We start from the raw sequence: 699 nt of genomic DNA, 5'->3' as shown, positions 1-699 counted from the left end.
TCCCGGGTTCACGCCATTCTCCTGCCTCAGCCTCCCGAGTAGCTGGGACTACAGGCGCCCGCCACCTCGCCCGGCTAGTTTTTTTTTTTGGTATTTCTTAGTAGAGATGGGGTTTCACCGTGTTAGCCAGGATGGTCTCAATCTCCTGACCTCGTGATCCACCCGTCTCTCCCAAAGTGCTGGGATTATAGGCTTGAGCCACCGCGCCCGGCCCCTAATGATTTTTTAAAGTACATCTTGTTTTCTCTATCTTCCTTTATCATAAAAATATACGATACAAATAAAATACAGAATATGTGTTAATGGACTGTATATGTTATGAGTAAGATTTCTGGTCAACAGTGGGCTATTGGTGGTTAAATTTTGGGGCAGTGTGTATAAGGGTCAGGCGCACTTCCTGAGGGCACTGTGAGAACTAAATTGACCCACTTTTACAATCTTTGGAACCAAGGGCAGGTGCTGGGGCTCACACCTGTAATTCCAGCACTTAGGGAGGCTGAGGCAGGAAGATCCTTGAGGCCAAGAGTTTGAGACCAGTCTGGACAATAAAGCAAGACTCCGTCTCTACAAAAATTTTTAAAACTTAACCAGGCGGCCGGGCACAGTGGCTCACACCTGTAATCCCAGCACTTTGGGAGGCCGAGGCAGGCAGATCACAAGGTCAGGAGATCGAGACCATCCTGGCTAACACGGTGAAAC

The sequence above is a fragment of the Mandrillus leucophaeus genome, unplaced genomic scaffold (genome assembly GCF_000951045.1).
Source record: "Mandrillus leucophaeus isolate KB7577 unplaced genomic scaffold, Mleu.le_1.0 Scaffold234, whole genome shotgun sequence".
Lineage (NCBI taxonomy): Eukaryota > Metazoa > Chordata > Mammalia > Primates > Cercopithecidae > Mandrillus > Mandrillus leucophaeus.
Note: the sequence above shows the minus strand (reverse complement) of the source record.